Raw genomic sequence first — 23535 nt, forward strand, 5'->3', positions numbered from 1 at the left:
GAGTCAAAACTTAAGTAGTGCATACAGAGGTGAATTTCCTGGTGTTTTCCCTTTTTTGTGGCTTTTGCCTCTGAGCTCAGGCTACAGAAACCCCAAAGGGACCCATCTTAGCTGTGGCCACAGAACCAGGAAAGGGCAACCTGTGACTAGAAAACATAAAATCCCATTTCTTTTTTCTTTTTTCCTTCCTCTGGCCTTCCCACAAGCACAAATAAAAGTTGCAAGGCTGTAGCAGTTTGGCTCTGGTAGTTAAAACTTCTAAGGTAGAGGACCCAGGAAAAGGGGACAGTGGTCCCATTTTCTTCTTCTTCTTTTTTGTTTTTTTTTAACGTTTATTCATTTTTGAGAGAGAGGGAGAGAGTGTGAACGGCAGAGGGGCAGAGAGAGAGGGAGACACAGAATTCGAAGGAGGCTCCAGGCTCTGAGCTATCAGCACAGAACCTGATGAGGGGCTCAGACTCACAAATCGCGAGATCATGACCTGAGCTGAAGTAAGATGCTTAACCGACTGAGCCACCCAGGTACCCCCATTTTATTCTTCTCTTCCTGTTTTGGCCTAAAGGTGCTCCTGTCATCTGTAGTAGTGGCACCAGCAGTTAAAACTGCGAAAGAACCCTGCCTTTCTGACTGAGATTCAATTGCCTGCTAAAAATTCATGAGGGGATTTTAACAGAACCTAGTCTCACAACATAATAAAAAATGTTCTGGATGCAATCTAGAATTATTCATCATATGACCAGTTTTCAAGGGAAAAGGCTATTGACAGATGCCAACCGATAACAAAACCTGTAAAGCACCTACTGTAACATTATTGCATGAAACAAACTTTCAGTGAACGAAAAGGTAGATCTTCATATATCATCGGTAAAATACAAGCAAATGAAATCCAACAGCTTATTACAAGGATTCTGCACCATGACCAAATGCATTTATTGTAGAAATGCAAGAAGGGTGATTGAACATAAGGAAATCTGTGCAGAGGGGCCTGGGTGGCTCAGTCTATTGAGCGTACAACTTCGGCTCAGGTTATGATCTCACGGTTTGTGGGTTTGAGGCCCCGCATCAGGCTCTGTGCTGACAACTCAGAGCCTGGGCCTGCTTAGGATTCTGTGTCTCCCGCTTTCTGCCCTTCCCCCACTCGTGTGAGCGCACGCATGCTCTCTCTCTCTCTCTCTCTCTCAAAAATAAACATTAAGTTTTAAAAAACGTGTAATATACCACATTAATAGAACAAAGGAAAAATTTGTCAGCTCAATTGATGCAGAAAAGGCATTTGACAAAACCAAGTGCCCTCTCATGATAAAATACTGGAAAAGTAGGAACAAAAGGAACTTACTTGATATTGATAAGAGCATTTGTGAAAACCTGACGGCTAATGTGCTTAGTGATGAAAAACAAAGTACCCCCCCCCCAAGATCAGGAAAAAGACAAGGAAGTTCTCTTTCAACATAGTACTAAAAGTTTGAGCCAAAGTAGTTGGACAAGAAAAAGAAATAAAAAGCATCCAGTCTTCAAAGGCAGAAAGAAATAAAATCTCTATTCACAGACATGATCCTGTATATAGAAAAACCCAAAGACTCCATACGAGAGCTACTAGAACAGACATTCAGCCAAATTACGGAGTACAAATTGTTCATGCATCATCGGACACTATCAGGATGAAAGGCAGTCCACAGAGTGGGAGAAAATATTTGCAAATTCTGCTTGGTTAAGAGTTAATACCTAGAATTTATGAAGAACTAAAACCCAACAACAAAACTTGATTTTAAAATGGTCAAAGGGGGGCGCCTGGGTGGCGCAGTCGGTTAAGCGTCCGACTTCAGCCAGGTCACGATCTCGCGGTCCGTGAGTTCGAGCCCCGCTTCGGGCTCTGAGCTGATGGCTCAGAGCCTGGAGCCTGTTTCCGATTCTGTGTCTCCCTCCCTCTCTGCCCCTCCCCCGTTCATGCTCTGTCTCTCTCTGTCCCAAAAATAAATAAACGTTAAAATGGTCAAAGGAACTTGAAGATATTTTCCCAAAGATATCCAAATGACCAACAGGCACATGAAACATTAACCATTAAGGTAGTGCACATCGAAACCACAGTGAGGTACCACTTAACACCCATTGGCACAGCTATTATGAAATAGAAAATAAATGTTGATGAGGATGTGGGGAGATTGAAATCCTTGTACATTGCTGGTAGGAGTGTAAAATGGTGTGGCTGCTGTGGATAACTTGGTGGTTCCTCCAAAAGCTAAACAGAATTAGCATGTTACCCATCGGTTCCATCTGTTACATGCCCAGAAGAACTGAAAACAGGAACTTAACACAGGACAGAAGGTACCACGTGGAGAATGTAGTCAGTGGTGTTGTAAGAGTGTTGTATGGTGACAGATGTAGCTACGCGTGTGAGTACAGCATAACTGTTGAGTTGTGGAATCACTGTGTTGTACATCTGAAACTAACATAGCATTGTATGTCAACTACACTTCAATAATAGAAAGAAAATAGGGACTTAAGCTGATAACCTGTACACCAGTGTTCATTGCAGCCTTGTTCACAAGAGCCAAAAGATGGAAGCAACCCAAGTGTCCATCAGCAGAGAACTGGATAGACAAACTGATGTATACATGAAATGCAATACTGGTCAGCCTTAAAAAGGAATAAGGTTCTAATACATTCTACAACATGGATAGAACACGGTAAATGAGCCAGACAAAGGAAGCGTATACATTGAATGATTCTACTTCTGTGAGGCATCTGGAGTGGGCAAGTTCACAGAGGCAGAAAGTGGAATGGAGATTACCAGAGGCTGGGGCACAGGGAAATGGAAAGTCATTTCTCGTGGTTACACAGTTTCAGTTTTAGGTAAAGTTTGGGAAGTAGATTGTAATGGTTCTGCAACATTGTGGGCGTACTTAAATACCACTGAGTTGTGCATGTAAAAATGGTTAAAAATTACCACTATGCACCGGTTTGAATTACCAAAACCCGGAACAGACACCACCAAATGCTGGCAAGGGTGTAGACCAACAGGAAATCTTACTCATTGATGGTGGGAATGCAAAATAGTACAACCACTTTGAGAGACACTTGGGCGGTTTCTCACAAAACTAAACATACTCTTACCATGCCAGCCAGCAGTCATACTCCTTGGTATTTACCTGAAAGAGTTGAAAATTTACATCTACACAAAAACTTGCACAAATTTACATCTACACAAAAACTATAAACTTGGATGTTTATAGTAACTTTATTTGTAACTGCCAAAACTTGGAAACCACCATGTCCTTTGTAAGGTGAATGGATAAATAGACTGGTATATCCAGACCCTGGAGTAGTATTCAGTGCTAAAATCACCAAGCCATGGAAAGACATGGAGGAGGGGTGCCCTGGGTGGCTCAGTCCATTGAGTGTCTGACTCTTAATTTCTTCGGCTCGGGTCATGACCCCAGAGTCGTGGAATCAAGCCCCTTTTTGGGCTCTGCACTGGGTGTGAAGCCTGATTAGGGTTCTGTGTCTCTCTGTCTCTCCCTCTCTGTCTCTCTGTCTCTCTCTTCCCCCTCTCCCCCACTTTCTCTCCCTCTTTCTCTAAAATAAAATTAAGAAAAGACCTGGAGGAAACTTAAATGCATTTTCCTAAGTGGAAGAGGCCAGTCTGAAAAGGCTGCATGTTGTTTGATCCCAACTGTTTGACATTTTGTAAAAGGCAAAACTATGGAGACGGTGAAAAAATCCGTGGTTGCCAAGGATTAGGGAGGAGGGATGCACAGGTGGTGCACAAAGGTATTTTTAGGGCAGTGAAATTACTACATGATACTATAATGGATACATGCCATTAAATTTTTGTCCAAACCCATAGAACGTATAACTAGAGTGAACCCCAGTGTAAATTGTGGACCTTGGGTGATGATGTATCAATGTAGGTTCATCAGGTATAACAAATACACCATTCTGGTGGGAGACATTGATAATGAGGGAGGCCGTATGTAAGTGGGAACAAGGGGGATATATGGGATATCCCTTTTTTCTGCACATCTTTGCTGTGAACTTTAAAAAAAGTATTTTTTAATGGTAAATTTCATCTTCTGTGTATTATACCACAGTAAAATAGAAAATGAACAGAGACCTAACTATAAAAAAAAAAACTTATAAAACTATGGAAGAGGGGCACATGGATGTCTCCGTCGTTTGAGCATCCAACTTCAGTTCACTTCATGATCTCACAGTTCGTGAATTTGAGCCCACATCAGACTTGCTGCTGTCAGCCTATCAGCTCAGAGCCCACTTCAGGTCCTCTGTCCCCTCCTTTCGGCCCCTCCCCCGCTTGTGCTCTCCCCAAAATAAATATTTTAAAAAACAAAATTTTTAAAAATAAAACTATTAGAATCCTGAAGGAAATCTTTGTGGCCATGAGTTAATTAAGCAAATACTTATTAGATATAACACCAAAAGCATAATTCATAAAAGAGCGAAAATAAAGGTAAATTGGATCTGATCAAAATTGAGAAATTCTGTTCTTTAAAAGTCACCGTTAAGAGAGAATGAGAAGACAAGCTACAGACTGGGAGACATTTGCAAATCACATGTCTGAAAAAAGACTTGTATCCAGAATATATAGAGTTTAAAAACTCTATAAGAAAACAGCCCAATTTTAAAATGGATAAAAGAGAGGGGTGCCTGGGTACCTCAGTCAGTTAAAGATCTAACTCTTGATCTCAGTTCAGGTCTTTTTTTTTTTTTAATCTTTATTTGTTTTTGAGGGAGAAGAGTGTGAGCAGGGGAGGGGCAGAGAGGGAGACACAGAATCCAAAGCAGGCTCCAGGGTCTGAGCTGTTGGCACAGAGCCTGAGAGCGGGGCTCGAACCCACGAGCCGTGAGATCATGACCCAAGCTGAAGTCGATGCTCAACTGACTGAGCCACCTAGGCGCCGCAGTCTTGGTTCAGGTCTTGATCTCAGGGTCATGAGTTCAAGCACTGTGTTGGACTCCGCGCTGTTCGTGAAGCCAACTTAAAAATAAATGGGTAGGGAAGCAAAAGTAATATAAAAACAGAGGGACAAAACATAAGAGACTCTTAATATAGAGAACAAACAGGATTGCTGGAGGCGGTGTAGGAGGGGGGGATGGGATAAATGGGTAAGGGGATTAAGGAATCTACTCCTGAAATCATTGTTGCGCCATGTGCTAACTAACTTGGATGTAAACTTTAAAAAATAAATTATAGAAAGAAAAAAATGGGTAAAAGATTTGAACAGACCACCAAAGACGATACTATATTAATCGCCAATAAGCACATTAGAAGGAGACTCAGTATCATTAGTTTTAGGGAAATGAAAAAACCACAAGATGCCACACTACACACCTATTAGAATGTCTGAAATTAAACAGATTGATATCCTAAGCGCTGGAAAGGATGTGGAGGAACTGGAACTCTCATATGTTGTTGGCAGGAATGTAAAATGGCGTAGCCAGTCTGGAAAGCAGTCTGACACTTTCTTACAAAGCTAAACATATAGCTACCCTATGGACAGAGGTCTCAAGAGATTTAAAACATTGAAGACACCCATGTGTAATACTCTCCATGCCTTGTTTGCCTTTCCTGGACTTGTGACAACCCTGTGGATGGGAAGGGCAGAGGTGTGGCAGGGCCAGATCCTGGCTTGGGTTCCCCTTTTACCACTTCTGCACGTGTGATCTGGGGCAGATTTCTCCCAACCTCTCTGAGCTTCACTTTCTTCAGTACCACGGCAACATCACCGGCACACTGTAAGATTTAACAAGAACTATGATAAGAGCACCAGGGTGGCTCAGTCGGTTGAGTATTGGACTTGGGCTCAGGTCATGATCTCGCGGTTCGTGGGTTCGAGCCCCAGGTTGCGCTTTGCACTGACGTTGTGGAGCCTGCTTAGGATTCTGTTTCCTTCTCTCTGCCCCTCCCCAACCTCTCAAAAATAAATATTAAAAAAAATTAACAAGAGCTGTGATAGTACGGTTTATAAAAAGCCATTTAAGTATGAAATGTTATGCTACGTTGTCATGAACATCAGGAAGTTTTAACTGCTTGAGGTCACACAGCTAATGCAAAAGAAACATGATGTTAGAAATTGAAGGGACTTTCAGGATGTTGTGGTCGTCTTCCCACATCTGCCAGATGAGGACACGAAAACACAGCAAGAGAAAGTGATTTTCCCGAGGTATTTTGCCTCCCTGACTCCCACCAGTGTTCTCTCCATGACCTCTCCTCTTTAGTGTAGGAAAGAAACTCAGTCCCAAGAAGCTCTCTTCATGTTGCCCGTTCTGGATGCCTCTCCTGGACACTGCCACAATTCCTGAACATGGGTTGCCAACCCCCAGAAAACAAACACGAAGTTTCCTAGGCCTGGCCTTGCCACATCTTAGCCTCAGAAACGAATTCTGGAGCCTGAGAAAAAATGGCCACCATATTTGGAATAGGAAGTCCAAACCTTTGTTCCAAAGACTAGGTCAGGCAGAGGGAAAAGGCTGTGGCCAGTTAAAAGCTAAGAGTTTGGAGGACAAATGTCACACCCCTGCTGGAGTTCAGTCTAGGCTCTGGGGCTGCCAGAGGTATGGAGGGTGTTTAGGAAGGGCATGCAGTCTGCAGGTATGGAAGACCCCCCACTAACCTACACATGCATCCTGAGTGATAGTTGAGTGGAAAACATTTTTTCCCCTGACCTTCAAGTCACTCTTGCTTATTGTAGGAAACATGGAAAATACTAGAAAGTATGGAGACAAATCGCTTGTAACTTGCATACATATTCTACTACCCAGAGGTTATAAGCACCGTTAACATTTTGGTGTCTTTTTTCTGGTGTGTGTATTAGTTTATTACCAAATTGGAATAATTCTCTTTCCATATATATAGAATATAGAGAGTGAGTGTGTGTGTGTGTGTGTGTGTTCACTTTGTATTGCTTTAGTGTTTTGTTCTTCGTGGACATAATATGAACTTTTTTTTGAGAGAGAGCACAAGCGAGTGGGGGAGGGGCAGAGAGGGGGACAGGATCGGAAGTGGGCTCTGCCCTGACAGCAGTGAGCCAGATGTGGGGCTCAAACTCACAAACCACGAGATCATGACCTGAGCCAAGGTCAGACGCTCAACCAACTGAGCCACCCAGGTGCCCCCCCCCCCCCCCCTATTTTTTAAAATTCTAACTAATCCTCTGTTTGGGGAGGTAAGAGGGCATAGTAGCCAAAGGACAGGACTTAAGTCATCTGGGTTCAAATTCCAACTCCTTCCCTTATAAGATACTGCCCTTGGGCAAATCACTTTCCCTCTTTTTTTTTAAGTTTATTTTGAGAAAGAGAAAGAGCAGGGGAGGGGCGGAGAGAGAGGGAGAGAGAGAATCTCAAGCAGGCTCTGTACTGTCAGCGCAGAGCCCAGTGTGGGGCTTGATCCCATGAACCGTAAGATCCATGACCTGAGCCGAAACTCAACCGACTGAGCCATCCAGGCACCCCAAATCACTTCCCCTCTTAAGCCTCAGCTTCTTCATCTGTACAAGAATCATACCTGTCTATTGGGATCGCTGTGTAATATAAATGAGATGGCATACCTTGCGTGAGTCCAGTCTAAGAGTGAAGCGTTGGCAGGGACAGTGGTATTTCACACCTTCAGGAGCATCCAGTGCTGAGATAGAGGCCCTCATGGGAAGGAGGCAATTACGTGGCTATTGCAACTGGCCATTCACATTCATAAACGCTTGTAGAGCCCCTACAGGTGCAAAGTCTCAGCCAGAGGTGCAGTGTAACCCAACAGTGACCAGGTGGCTCTGTGCCATGGGTTCACAGCCTAAGTAAGCGGGGAGAAGGCAGAGACCTTGTCGCAGAGGCGGGAACCAACCTGCCCTTCTCAGATCTCACTTTCCTCATCTCTCAGGTGAAGAGAATACTTTTCAACATGCAGGAACAAAAACTTCGTGTTCAAAATGTTCCATTAAACTGATCAATTTTTTTTTTTTTTTTTACTTTACAAGAAATTGAGATGAAAAACATCAAGTAGCCATTTAAAGCAAGGAATTCAGTGGCGTTTAGTATATTCACAATGTGAATCTGTATCTAGTTTTAAAATGCTGCCATCGCACCAAAGTAAAGTCCCTTATCCGTTAAGCAGTTTCTCACCATATTTCCTACCCCCCCCCCCCAACCCTGCAGTCTGTCCTTATTCTGTCTTTATGGATTTATCTCTTCTGGACCCTTCATATCCCTTTGTGACTGGCTTCTTTTGCTTCACATATTTTGGAGGTTCATCCACATTGCGTGTGCCAGAACTGCATTCCTTTTTGTGGCTGAATAATATTCCATTTATTACAAATATTCCAGAACTCATTTATCCATTTATTCACTGATAAACATTTGGGCTGTTTCCACCTTATATTATCTAATTTTTAGCATTATCTCTTTTTATCCTCACCAAAACCCATTTTTTTAATGTTTATTGTTGAGAGAGAGAGTGAATGGGGCAGGGGCCGAGAGAGAGGGGGACAGAGGATCTGAAACAGGCTCTGCGCTGACAGCAATGAGCCCAATGGGGGCTTGAACTCATGAACCACGAGATCATGACCTGAGCCAAAGTCAGATGCTCAACCCACTGAGCCACTCAGGCACCCCAAAAGCCATTTTTTAAAGGGGAAACCAAGGCTCAAAGTCACGTGACTTGCCCAGGGTTCCCCAGGGACCTAGAGAGGGAGCCAGATGGGCTGAGACCCAGGACTGGCCTCTGCACTTCATTATCATGTCATGGCAAGGTCTGAGTTTTTGATGAACCGATGAAAGTGTGGCCTGGGTAATGAGAGACATTTGACCAAGGAAGGTTTTCTGGAGTGTGTGGCATCTGAACTACACTCCCTTTGAGGGAGAGATAGAACCCCTCCCTCCAGGTCTGCTGAGCCCCCGTACTCCAGGTCCCCAGGCCAGCAGGTGGCGTGGATCAGCAAGAGGTACACACATGAGTCTTGTTGACCTCTAGAGAGGAGTCACTGGGTCTTTCTAGGGAGAGTTCTGACCTGGCTACTGGAATTTCTGCTCTGAGTCACATATAAGAAACCTTGTTTCCTTGAGACCTGAGGTAACCACCTTTGGGATTGGTGTTTCACTTCCCAATCAGTGTCTTAGTGGAGTCAGGGGAGAGACATTCCTTTATCCTGGCCTAGGGATCACAACTCAGTGCCCACTGGGACCATTCATGAGGAAGTAACGCAACAGAACAAGATAAATGAGAAAGGGCAACTGATGTGTTGACGGAGAATGTGACAAACTGGAGAGTGTATGCCCTGTCTCGGGAGTCAGCCCCTCAACATAGGTCTGGTGTTGCCAGAGCTGGTTTTTTCAAGGGAAGCAGAAATCTAGATTTTATTGTGACATCTTCTGATCGCAATATGTTGGATTTTTATAAAGCATTTTGCTGATGAATAAATTTTGTAGGACAAACAAAACATTCGTTGGCTAGTTTGGTTCTGGGGCTCTTGGTTTGTGAATTCTGCTGCCATCATGTAATTACTGTCAAGCATTCAACCACAATTTATCGAGGCTTTAGGTCTTTGTGGAAGGAAGGCACTGGGGAGAAATTCAGTGAATGTAATTCATTTAAATATGGACTGTGCACTGTCTCTGTGTTAGTCCCTGATCTGGGCCCTCTGGACACATATGAACAAGGACTTTATGCTCAAGAGACCAGGGGAAGCAAGGGCCACCTCTGTGCTCTAGAGAACATACCTGCAGTCAGAATATGTGAGAAAGGGACTTCCAGGACAATCCAGATGATCCCCTCTTTGGGACTCTGGATGCCTTCAGATCCAACCACCAGGCGCCAATTCCCCTCAAGTTTGAGGGCATAAAAGGGCATATTTTGTTGCCTTTGAGAAATCCTTGAGCTAGTTTCTGTTTTCATCCTGCAGGCCATCTTTATTTTTCCAGGAGGTGGTATTCTCTCACAGAGTCCAAGGCCCACTCTTCTAAAAGCAGCAAAAGGCCATATGACAGCAGCTTCTGCTTTAACCAATCCATTCTGCCCTCACAGCCCTTCTCAGTCTTCCCCACCAGCAAGGCCTCACATTCTCCACACTCTAAAAACAGAATCCCTGAGAAGCTTTAACAACATACTGTAGGGGTGCCTAGCCGGGCCAGCCAGTAGAGTGTGTGACTCTTGATCTCAGGGCCATTAGTTCAAGCCCCACGTTGGGCATGGAGCCTATGAGAGAAAAAGAAAAAGGAAAGAAAAAGAAAAAAAAAAAAAAGAAAAGAGGAAGAAAGAAGGCAAAAAAACAGACACTCGGATCAATGGAACAGAATAGAGAACCCAGAAATGGACCCACAAATGTATGGCCAACTAATCTTTGACCAAGCAGGAGAGAATATCCAGTGGAATAAAGACAGTCTCTTCAGCAAATGGTGCTGGGAAAACTGAACAGTGACATGCAAAAAAATGAACCTGGACCACTTTCTTACACTATACACAAAAATAAACTCAAAATGGATGAAAGACCTAAATGTAAGACAGGAAGCCACCAAAATCCTAGAGGAGAGGCAGGCAAAAAACCTCTTTGACTTTGGCTTCAGCATCTTCTTATTCAAAGTGTCTCCAGAGGCAAGGGAAACAAAAGCGAAAATGAACTATTGGGACCTCATCAAGATAAAAAGCTTCTGCACAGTGAAGGAAACAATAGGCAAAACTAAAAGACAACCAACAGAATGGGAGAAGATATTTGCAAATGACATATCAGATAAAGGGTTAGTATCCAAAATCTATAAAGAACTTATGAAACTCAACACCCAAGAAACAATCTATTGAAGAAATGGGCAAAAGACATGAATAGACACTTTTCCAAAGACATCCAGATGGCTAACAGACACATGAAAAAATACTCCATATCACTCATCATCAGGGAAATACAAACCAAAACCACAATGAGATACCACCTCACACCTGTCAGAATGGCTAACAATAACAACCCAGGCAACAACAGATGTTGGCAAGGATGTGGAGAAAGAGGATCTCTTTTGCATTGTTGGTGGGAATGCAAGCTGGTGCAGCCACTCTGGGAAACAGTATGGAGGTTCCTCAAAAAATTAAAACTAGAACTACCCTATGACCCAGCCATTGCACTATTAGGTATTTATCCAAGGGATAGAGGTGTGCTGTTTCGAAGGGGCACATGCATCCCGATGTTTATAGCAGCGCTATCAACAATAGCCAAAGTATGGAAAGAGCCCAAATGTCCATCAATGGATGAATGGATAAAGAAGATGTGGTATATATACAATGGAGCATTACTCAGCAATCAAAAAGAATGAAATCTTGCCATTTGCAACTACATGGATGGAACTAGAGGGTATTATGCTAAGCAAAATTAGTCAGAGAAAGACAAATATCATATGACTTCACTCATATGAGGACTTTAAGATACAAAAAAGATGAACATAAGGGAAGGGAAGCAGAAATAATATAAAAACAAGGAGGGGGACAAAACATAAGAGACTTTTACAGAGAATAAACTGAGTTGCTGGAGGGGCTGTGGGTGGGGAGATGGGCTAAATGGGTAAGGGGCATTAAGGAAGACACTTGTTGGGAGGAGCACTGGGTGTTATCCATAGGGGATGAATCACTGGAATCTACTGCTGAAGTCATTATTGCACTATATGCTAACTAACTTGGATGTAAATGAATATATATATATATATATATATATATATTTACACACACACACATATATACATATATATATATATGAAAGAAAAGGAGGGAGGGAAGGAAGAAAATAAGTCAAAATATATTAAAAAATAAATTCAAATAAATAATAAAATGAAAACATACTGATGATCCAACTGTATCCTGTTTTTGAGAGATCTACTTAGATTCAAAGACACAAACAGGTTGAAAGTAAAAGAAGATACGCAATGCAGAACAAAGCTGGAGTGACTGACTCTACTAATGTCAGGCAAAATACACTTTAAGAAAAAAATTGGGAGGCGACTGGGTGCCTCAGTCGTTTAAGCATCCGACTGTGGCTTAGGTCATGATCTCACAGTTCATGAGTTCGAGCCCCATGTCAGGCTCTGTATTGACAGTTCAGAGCCTGGAGCCTGCTTCAGATTCTGTGTCTCTGTCTCTTTTTGCCCCTCCCCCACTCTCTCTCTCTCTCTCTCTCTCTCTCGAACAAATAAACATTAAAAATTCAAAAAAAAAGGAAAATTGTTACTACAGACAAGGGTGTTTTTATAATGATAAGAGGGTCATCCATTAGGAAGACCTAACAGTTAAAAAACATACAAGCACCTAATGTTAGAGCCCTCAAATACATGAAGCAAAAATTAATAGAACTGAAGAGAGATACAGGCAGCTCAACAGTAATAGTTGAAGACTTCAGTACCCTACTTTCAACAACGTATGTGATAACTAGGCAGAAGATTAACATGGAGATAGAGGACTTGAACAACACTATAAACCAACTGAACCTAAGCATTTGTAGAACACTCCATCCAACAATAGCAGAATAAACCTTCTTAAGTACTCTTAGATCATTCTCCATGTAAGAACATAGAGTAAGCCATGAAAGAAATCTCAATAAATTTAAGAAGATTGAAATCACACAAAGTATGTTCTCCAACTATAATGGAATTAGATCAGAGATTAAGAACAGAAGGAATTTTGAGAAATTCACAAGTATGTAGAAATTAAACAATACACTCCTAAAACTATCAATGGGTCAAATTTAAAATCACAAAGAAAATTGGAAAGTACTTTGAAGTGAATGAAAGCAAAAATACAACATGCCAAAACTTAGGGAAATCATCTTACTCAGGCTTTAGAGGGAAATTTATAGTGGTAAACATCTATATTTTTAAAAAAGAAGAAAGATCTTGCATCTATAATCTAAACTTCTACCTTAAAGAACTAGAAAAATAGACTGAAGGCAAGCAGAGGAAGAAAATAAGAAAGACGAGCGGAAGTAAATGAAACCAAGAATAGAGAAAATGAGTGAAACTGAACGTTGATCCTTTGAAAAATCCACAAAGTTGACAAACCGTTAGATTGATTGACCAAGAAAAAAAGAGAGGGCTCAAATTATAAAGCAAGTACAAAAGAAGAGACATCACTACCAGAAGAACAGAAATAAAAAGATTATAAGGGACTACTATAAACAGCTGTATACCAACAAATCAGGTAACCTAGATGAAAGGAACAAATTCCTAGAACACAAACTACTGAAACTAAGTCAAGAAGAAATACAAAATCTGAATAGATCTATAACAAGTAAAGACATTGAATTAGTAATTTTAAAAAACTTAACACAAGGAAAAGCCCAGGCCACATGACTTCATTATGAATTCCACCAAACATTTAAAGAATTAACATGAGGGGCGCCTGGGTGGCCCAGTCGTTTGGGTGTCTGACTTCGGCTCAGGTCATGATCTCGCAGTTGACAGGTTTGAACCCTACATCGGGCTCTGTGCTGACAGCTCAGAGCCTGGAGCCTGCTTCAGATTCTGTGTCTCCCTCTCTCTCTGCCCCTTCCCTGCTCATGCTCTGTCTCTCTCTGTCTCAAAAATAAATAAACATTAAAAAAAATTAAAGAATTAACATGAATCCTTCACATGCTCTTCAAAAATTGAAAGAGGGAGGAAGACAACAGAATAGCAAACACCAGGAATCCATCTTCCCACTAGACAGCAGTTGTACTGGCAGAGTCTGTCTGATGTGACTATTTTAGAACTGGAGTCTATCGAAGGCTTGCAATTCCAGGGGGAAGTGTTGGGTAGTATTTAATTTCAATCCATTTCAGCTCCTACCTTGATAGCAGCTGCCCAACCCCCAATCCTGTTGCAGGCAATGGTGCACATGTTCTTGGAACAACTCACACGCAGCTTGTGGAAGCCAGGTTGGGCAGTCCTGTCCTTCAAATAAAGGGGTATCTGTGTTCTCGTCACTGATTGCTGCTTCTAATCATAGAGCTGCACACCCAGAGGCAGGCAGCCTTTGATGCGTGTACACACACACACACACACACACACACACACACACAATCACTGTTGCCAGTCCCTCTCCCTCTGGCTGAAGTGAGTTGTAGGGGTACCTTTCAAAGCAAAGGTACCCTTTCTTCCCTTTTATTTTTGTCTTCTTCTTCTTTTGGGAGCCAGACATTAAAGACTAGGATATCCAAAACCAACCATGTATACAGGGAAATTAGAGAGTCATCACACATGCCCAGAGAAAGGTGTAGACTCAGAAAAGACCTGAAGAGACCTTAGGTTTACAATTCAGTCTAATCTTCAGCGCAGAGACAGCCTATGGGATGCAAAAAGCAAAAAATAGCAAACTCTAGGAAAGAAGAGTCTGATTTGTAGTTGACAGCTTGGAGCCTGGAGCCTGCATCGGATTCTGTGCCTCCTCTCTCTCTCTGCCCCTCCACCACTCACGCTCTGTCTCTCTGTCACCCTCTCTCAAAAATAAATAAGCATTGAAAAACAAACAAACGTTTAAAAAAAAGTAACAAAAGTATGGCCCATTCATAGGGGAAAAGAAACCAATAGAAACTGTCCCTGAGAAAGACCAGATAGAAGACCTACTAGACAAAGACTTTAAAACAGCTGTCTTAAAGATGCTCAGAGAATCAAAGAGAGACATGGGAAAGTTAAAAAAAAAAAAAGGTACGAACAAAATGTAAATGTCAATAAAAAGATAGGTTTAAAATGAAACTAAAAAGAAATTCTGGAGCTGAAAATTACATACCTAAAATGAAAAATTCGCTAGAGGGTTTCAAGCATAGATTTGAACAGAAACATAATCATCAAACTTGAAGACAGGACACTTGAAATTGTCCAGTCTAAGGGACAGAAAGAAAAAAGATTGAAGTGAACAGAGTCTCAGGGTTCTGTGGGTCAGCCATGATCAAGCAGACCAACATATGTGTTGTCAGAGCCTCATAAGCAGACCAGGGAAAGAGGCACAGAGATTATTTGAAGAAATAATGGATGAAAACTTGACAAATACCAGACTAAATAGTCTTTAAATTTTAAAAGAACACAAGAGACAAAGAAGGATATTATATATTAATAAAAGGGCTAATACAGAAAAAAAATGTAATAAATATAAACATTTACACACCTGATAGGCGATCAAAATATATAAAGTAAAAACGGACAGAATTGAAGGGGAAAATAGACAATTCCACAAGAGTTGGATACTTAAATATTCCACTCTCAGTAATGGATAGAACAACCAGACAAAAGATAGGTAAGAACACAGAGGACTTGAACAACACAATAATCCACCTACATCTAGCAAATATATACAGAACATTCTACTCCACAAAACAGAGTACACATTCTTCTCAAGTGCACATGGCACATTCTCCAGAATAGACCAACGTTATGCCACAAATTAAATCTCAATAGATTAAAAATTTTTTTTTAATATTTACTTTTTATAGAGAGAGACAGAGCATGAGTGGGGGAGGGGCAGAGAGAGAGGGAGACAGAATCTGGAGCAGGCTTCAGGCTCTGAGCTGGCAGCACGGAACCTGATGCAGAGCTCAAACTCTGAACTGCGAGATCATGACCTGAGCCAAAGTCGGACACCCAACCAACTGAGCCACCCAGACGCCCCTAGAATTTTCAATACCATGTTGATTAGAAGTGGCATAAGCAGGGGTGCCTGGGTGGCGCAGTCGGTTAAGCGTCCGACTTCAGCCAGGTCACGATCTCGCGGTCCGTGAGTTCGAGCCCCGCGTCAGGCTCTGGGCTGATGGCTCGGAGCCTGGAGCCTGTTTCCGATTCTGTGTCTCCCTCTCTCTCTGCCCCTTCCCCGTTCATGCTCTGTCTCTCTCTGTCCCAAAAATAAATAAACGTTGAAAAAAAAAAAAAAAAAGAAGTGGCATAAGCAGGCATCCTTGCTTTATCCCTGACTGTAGAAGAAAAGCTTTCCATCTTTCACCCTTGACTGTGTTGTTCTCTGTGGGTTTTTCATATATGGCTTTTATTATATTAAAGTAGTTTCCTTTTATTCCTAGTTTGGGAACTATTTTTATCATGGAAGAGTGTTGAATTTTTTCAGATGCTTTCTGTGCATCAATTGAGAACAGAGCTCATGCTGTTTCTCTTTCTCTCTCAAAAATAAGTAAACATTAAAAAAAAAAAAATTCTAGCCAGAGCAATTAGTCAAGAAAAATAAAGGTATCTAAACTGAAGAAGTAAAATTATCTCTATTTGCAGATGACATGATCTTATATGTGGAAAACCCTAAAGATCACACACACACACACACACACACACACACACACGAGTTTAAGCTAATAAACACAGATAATAAACCAATTCAGCAAAGTTGGAGGATACAAACTCAACACACAAAAATCAGTTGTGTCTCAGGGCTCCTGAGTGGCTCAGTCTGTTAAGCGTCTGACTTTGGCTCAGGTCATGATCTCACAGCGTGTGAGTTCAAGCCCCACGTCAGGCTCTGTCCTGAAAGCTTAGAGCCTGGAGCCTGCTTTGGGTTCTGTGTCTCCCTCTCTCTCTGCCCCACCCCCGCTCACACTCTACCTCTCTCTCCTTCAAAAATAAATAAACATTTAAAAATTTTAATTAAAAAAAATCAGTTGTGTCTCTAGACACTAACAATGAACAATTCAGAAAAGAAATTAAGAAAACAATTTCCTCGGGTTGCCTGGGTGGCTCAGTCTGGTGGAGCATCCAACTCTTGGTTTTCGCTCAGGCCATGATCTCACGGTTCGTGAGAATGAGCCCCGCGTTGGGTTCTGCACTGACAGTACAGAGGCTGCTTGGGATTCTCTCTCTCCCTTTCTCTCTGCCCCCCACCCCTGTTCTCTCTCTCTCTCTCTCTCTCTCTCTCTCAAAATAAATAAATAAACACTTTTTTAAAAAAGAAAGAAAAAACTCATTTAAAAATAGTAAAAAATAAAACAAAACCAGAAAATAATGTGTTGGAAAGGATGTGGAGAAATTGGAACACTCAGGCATTGCTAGTGGGAATGTACCATGGTTCCACCACTGTGGACAAGAGTATGGCAGTTCCTTAGAAAATTAGACATAGTTACTGTATGATCTAGCAATTCCATTTCTACGTATATGCCCCCAGAAATGCAGGCTCTCAACGAGACCTTTGTACATCCATGTTCATAGCAGCATTATTCACATTAGGCAAAATGTAAACAACCCAGGTGCCTAGAGGTGCATGAGTAGATAAGCAATGTATATTGTATATTCAATGAAATATTATCCAGCCAGAAGAAGGAAGCAAATTCTGACAGATGCTACAACATGAATTGAACCTTGAGGTTATTATAGTAAGTGAAATAAGGCAGTCATAAAAAGACATACACTATATGATTCCACTTATATTAGGTATTAGAATGTTCAAATTCATAGAGACAGGTGGTGGCCAGGGGCTGGAGGGAAGGGGAGAATGGGAACTGATTGCTTAATGGGTACAGAGTTTCAGTTTTGCAGCATGAAAAGAGTTCTAGAGAGGATGGTGGTGATAGTTGCACACCGATTAATTTTTTTAATGTTTATTTATTTTTGAGACAGAGGGAAACAGAGCGCGAGTGGGGGAGGGGCAGGGAGAGAGGGAGACACAGAATCTGAAACAGGCTCCAGGCTCTAAGCTGTCAGCACAGAGCCCGATGTGGGGCTCGAACCCACCAACCGTGAGATCATGACCTGAGCCAAAGTCGGACGCTTAACTGACTGAGCCACCCAGGTGCCCCAACTGCACACCGATTAAAAACGATTAAGATGGTTTAAAAAGGGAAATACACTTTCTCACTTATGCTGAGACCAGTATTACCCTGATACCAAAACTAGACACAGACAATCACGAGAAAACTACACACCAATATCCTTATTGATATAGATGCAAAAATCCTCAAAAAATATTAGCAAACAGAATCCAGCAGCACTTAAAAAGGATTATATTCTACTCCAACATGTAAAAAGCTTGGAATTATCACTTCAATCTCACAAGAACAACAAAAAAAGCTGAACAGGGCACCTGGGTGGCTCAGTCGTTAAGCATCTGACTTCGGCTGAAGTCATGATCTCACGGTTCGTGAGTTCAAGTCCAGCTTCGGGTAAGACACAAGCCCCATTTTGGGTGAGCCCCACTTCTCTCTCTCTCTCTCTCTCTCTCTCTCTCTCTCGGGATTCTCTTTCTCTGCCTGTCACTCACTTGGGCTCTCTCTTACTCTAAAAAAAAAAAAAGAAAGAAAGAAAGAAAAGAAATAAAGTTGAACAAACAAAAAATGAAGAACCATTTTTAGATGCATCAGAGAATGGAAGTCGCAAGGCAAAGCAACAGTCTGAAAACTGAAAAGACAGGCAATACAGAGAATCCCTGTTTACCAGGTGCAGAAGGAATTGGAACCAGGAACCGGTAGGAAAACACACTGCAATCTGTGAGCCTGTAGAGGATGAAGAGGGACTAGTATGAGGGTTAAAAACTCCCAGGGACTCAGTCTTAGGGGACCCTCACACTATTGACTTTTACCTCCAGGAGCCCACCACTTTCTCATAATGAAGATTGGAGAAAAATATCCTCGTGGAGGGGAAAAAATAACTAGTTCCAGGGCATTCTGTTCTCTATCTGTCCTCAAGGGAAGCTACTTTATCAGAGCCTAACCTGTATGGGGAAGGGGCACATCCACCCCCAGCCCTCTCTAGCTATGCTGTCTCATTTAAGAAGGGGAAAAAGCTGGGAAGCATTTGTAAATATCACATTCCAGGGGCACAGATCCACTAAAATACTGTGGTATTTACAAATCACAGGATTATAGATTGCTTTCCCCTCCCCGCCCCCCCCCATTCCTTGCCACCACATCAAGAAGATTCCCATACAATAACAGAGGATTATAGTTGAAAGAACTGTACGGGCTAGACTCTATCAAAGACGGAGTTTCAGGGAGCCTGGGGGGCTCAGTGGGTTAACCGTCTGACTTCAGCTCAGGTCATGATCTCGCAGTTTGTGGGTTTGAGCCCCACGTCAGGCTCTGTGCTGACAACTCAGAGCCTGGAGCCTCCTTCGAATTCTGTGTCTCCCTCTCTGCTCCTCCCCCGCTCGAGCACTGTCTCTCTCTCTCTCTCTCTCTCTCTCTCTCTCTCTCTCTCTCTTTCTCTCAAAAATAAACATTATTTTAAATTCTTGAATAACATTTATTTATATTTAAAAAATTTTTAATGTTTATTTATTTTTGAGAGAGAGAGAGTTCAAGTGAGGGAGGAGCAGAGAGAGAGGGAGACACAGAATCCGAAGCAGGCTCCAGGGTCTGAGCTGTAAGCAGAGAGCCAGACGTGGGGCTCGAACTCATGAACAGTGAGATCATGACCCGAGCTGAAGTCAGAAGCTTAACTGACTGAGCCACCCAGGTGATCCTAGACCAGGTTTTTAAAATAACTATAATACGCTAGGAGCTCTAATGGGAAAGGTAGACAACATCCAAGATCAGTAACATAAGCAGAAAGATTAAAATTCTAAGGAAGAATCAAGACAAAATACTAGAAAGCAAAAATACTTAACAGCAATGAAGAATGTCTTTGATGGACTCATTGGTAAATGGGACACAACTGAGGAAAGAATCAGTGAAATTAGCAATATGTTAGTAGAAGCCTCCCAAACAAATGTGAACATAAAAAATAATGGAAAAAAAAAAAAAAGAAAGAAAGAAATAGGCTATCCAAGAACTCTGGGACAATCCCAAAAGGTGTAACATACATATAATGGGAATACCGGAAGGAGAAGAAAGAAAGGAGCAGAAGAAATATTTGATTAATGGCTGAGAAGTTTCCAAAATTAATGAAACACCAAACCACAGATCCAGGAAGCTCAGAGAACAACCACCAGGATAAGTCTCAAAAATTCTACACCTAGACGTATCATATTCAAACTGCAGAAAACTAAAGACAAAGAGAAAATCTTGCAGAAAGCCAGAGGAAATAAAACACCTTGCATATAGAGGAACGAGAATAAATATTACATGAGACCTTTTTTTTTTCACAAACATGTAAGCAAGAAGAGAGGGGAGTAAAATATTTAAAGCACCAAAAGAAATAAAACCTCTACAATTCTATATCCAGTAAAATTATCTTTCAAAAATGAGGGGGAAACAAAGATTTTCCTCAAACAAAAACTGAGACAATTTTGTAACCAGTAGACCTGTTTGCAAGAAAGGTTAAAAGAAGTGTTTTAAAGAAAAGGAAATGATATAGGTCAGAAACTCAGATCTACATTAAAAAAAAAAAAAGAGTGTTAGAGAAACAATGCATGAAGGTAAAATAAAACCTTTATATTTCTTATTTTTAATTTATCTAATAAGTAACTTTTTGCTCTAAATGGTAATAGCAATCAGGTGTTGGATGATGACAGCTACAGAAATTGAATGTTACAAGGGATGGAAGGGAGGAATACTGTAAGATATTTGACTGTCCATGAAGGAATATATTTAAAAATGAGCCGATGGGGCGCCTGGATGGCTCAGCCAGTTAAGTGTCTGACTTCAGCTCAGGTCATGATCCCACAGTTCATGGGTTCGAGCCCCTCATCTGGCTCTGTGCTGACAGCTTAGAGCCTGCTTGGGATTCTCTCTTCTCTGCCCCACCTCCACTTGCGCTCTTTCTCTCTCTCAAAAATAAATAAACATTTTTTTAAATGAACCTAGATTAGTTGCAACTATATACGCAAACTCTAGGGAGATCCTAATACCAAAACCAGATAAAGACAATATGAGAAAGGAAAACTATAGGTTAATATCTCCATGAACATGGATGCAGATATCCTCACCCAAATATTAGCACATTGAATCCATCAGTGTTTACAAAGAATTTACACATAATGACCAAGGAGGATTTATTCCAGAGATTCAAGCCAGAGTCAACATTCAAAAATTAATTAATGTAATCCATCACATCAACAGGATAAAGAAGAAATACAAGATTCTATCAATAGCTACAGGAAAAGCATTCCACAAAATCCAACACCTACGCATGATTAAAAAAAAAATTCTCAGCAGATCAGGGATACAGGAGAACAAAATCTATAACTAACAGCATACTCAATGGTGATAAAGTAGGTGATTTCCTTTTTAAGACTTGGAATAAGGCAAGGATGTCCCTTCTCACCACTAGTATTCAACATTCTTACTCCTAGTGCAGTAAGACAAGACAAGAAAGGTGCGCAGATTGGTAAGGAGGAAACAAACTATCTTGGTTGCAGACGACATGATTGTCTACATAGAAAATCCCAGAAAATTAACCGTAAACTCCTAGATAAAACACGGATATCTCCTCTTACCCCTTCTATTAAAACTCGAGTTTCTAGCCAGGACAAGTAGGTGAGTTTGAGAAGGATTGGTGTTAGTTCTTCTATAAATGTTTGGCAGAATTCACCACCGAGGCCATCTGGCCCAGGGCTTTTCTTTGCTGGGAGGTTTTTGCTTACTGATTCAATCTCATTGTCTACAGGTCCATTCAGATTTGCTCTTCCTTCATTTTTGGTAGATTGTGTGTTCCTAAGAATTTGTCCATGTCATCTAGCTTATCCCACGTGTTGGCATGCGGTTGTTCATAGCATATTCTCTTTACTCTGAAGGGTTTGAAATCGGAATACTGAACTGATTGTAACTGGTGCTGGCTCCTTCTCCCTCTTCTTCACAATTCTGTCTCTTCTCCCTATCTCTTACTCTCTACTTTTCATTTTTCAGCCTTTCTCGCTCTTCACACCTCTTCAACCTGTCTCTTTTTCCTTCTTTCTCCTGACTCATTATTTCCTCCTTCCCATTCAGCTTTGTAGCTTCCCATTCAGCTTTGTAGCTTACAAAGCTACATTCATGAGTCCTTGGGGGCCTCTCTGTGCTGCATATGTGTCCCTTCAGTAGAAGGAACATCATTGGTCTGGTTACTCCAGATACACTGTCATGTCCCATATGGCCTACACATTATGGCCTAATTTCTGGAGAAGGAGGAGAACAGTAGTAATGAGGCGTCCCCCCAGGTTCTATTTTCAAGGCAACACTTCCCTATTGATACTCAGAATGCAGTAAGCTTTTAGGTCTTTCTCTTCATTGCCCTCAACTTCCACATAACCCTATCTCTTCCTGAGTTGTCTGCATCTGAGATGAAAGATGTTCCAGACAAATGGATGGGAATGTTTGTAATAATAATCCATCTTTCCTTTTCATATTCCTCTGGCTGTGCCCCCATCTCCCCACCACCCCCACCATCTCTCTCCTCCCAATCCAGCTATCTTCAAGGGAGAATACCACTCTTCTCTGACACTTCGAAGATTTCTATGCAGTAGGGGGCCTTCAGGCCTGGTGGCTGTGGGGTAGGAAGGAACAGCCAAGGGTGATCAGCACTGGATTCCCCACACAGACCTGGAAAGCACCTTTGACCTGGAGCTGCTCTAAGCCTGATTCTACAGCCCTAAGATCAAGGGCCTGACTTTTTACCTGTCACGTGGTCCACCCAGCCATAGGACATCCCGGCAGCAGCTACTATGGTTAAAGTTCAGAGAAAGTGCAAAGCAGTTCAGTGAAATGGCAGAAGAGGTCAAAGAAGATATGAAAAGGCCAACGAAGAGGTCACAGAAGATAAAGAACATGGAAAGGAGGGAGACAGAAGACGGTCTGGGTGAGATGTTTGCACGATAACTTCTTTACTTACAATTTCTCATTCTCCGGTGGTCTGTAAACATGAGCGGTCAAGATTGTAAACTGTCAAGTATCCTTTCAGCTCTGATGCCAGCTCTAGCTTCCATCATTTCCTTCCTTTGCTTTATTGCCAAATGTACAGAGAATACACCACTCATTGAACACTTAATGCTCACCAGACACTTTCCTTGTAGCAGTGGTTCTCAAATTTGTGTGTGTGTCAGGACAAATATATATATATATATATATATATATATATATATATATATATAGGCTTCATGCTCAACACGGGGCTTGAACTCACAACCCTGAAATCAAGACTTGGATGCTCTACTGACTGAGCCAGCCAAGTGCTCCAAGGATACCTTTATACTCTTATTAAGGAACCCGAACAAACTTCAGGTTATGTAGTTTATCATGTAGCCATGATGTTCATCCCGCTGGAGATTAAAATGAAGATTTAGGGGCGCCTGGGTGGCGCAGTCGGTTAAGCGTCCGACTTCAGCCAGGTCACGATCTCGCGGTCCAGCAGTTCGAGCCCCGCGTCGGGCTCTGGGCTGATGGCTCGGAGCCTGGAGCCTGTTTCCGATTCTGTGTCTCCCTCTCTCTCTGCCCCTCCCCCGTTCATGCTCTGTCTCTCTCTGTCCCAAAAATAAATAAACGTTGAAAAAAAAATTTTTTTTAAATGAAGATTTAAATGTTAGTCTCTCATTTAAAAATGCCAATAACAAACTACATTAACATAAATACCGTGGCCTTAAATGAAAAGACAATGTTTTCCAAAAGAAAAAAACCAAATTTACAGAGAAGGAAAGTTTGTTCTACATTTTTGTAAATCTCTTTCATGTCTGACCTGACCGGAAGAAAGGTGGCT

This window comes from Prionailurus viverrinus, chromosome E3, assembly GCF_022837055.1.
Source record: "Prionailurus viverrinus isolate Anna chromosome E3, UM_Priviv_1.0, whole genome shotgun sequence".
Classification (NCBI taxonomy): domain Eukaryota; kingdom Metazoa; phylum Chordata; class Mammalia; order Carnivora; family Felidae; genus Prionailurus; species Prionailurus viverrinus.